The following is a 267-nucleotide window of genomic DNA, read 5'->3' as shown; positions in this document are numbered from 1 at the left end:
TAGCCATATTATATGTCCACAGAAGGCATCATATTGCATCACAGAATTATATTTTTGATGGAAATATTTTAACTATTAATAGTGGAGAGGTATGATCATTTTTCTAGGCAACCTGAGAACTCATATATTTTAAGTTCATACACTGCAGGACTTTGAGATTGCTATTCCTCTGGCATCTTGTAAGTACTGAGCCACTGCAGAAAGGGCAGTGGTAATCAAAAGAACCATAAGAGTTACAAAAGAAAAGAGAATTCAAAGAAGTCATCA

Source organism: Sturnira hondurensis, unplaced genomic scaffold, assembly GCF_014824575.4.
Source record: "Sturnira hondurensis isolate 20B ecotype Veracruz unplaced genomic scaffold, ASM1482457v3 Scaffold0004136, whole genome shotgun sequence".
In the NCBI taxonomy this organism is placed as follows: Eukaryota; Metazoa; Chordata; class Mammalia; order Chiroptera; family Phyllostomidae; genus Sturnira; species Sturnira hondurensis.
This window is presented reverse-complemented; position numbering follows the sequence as displayed.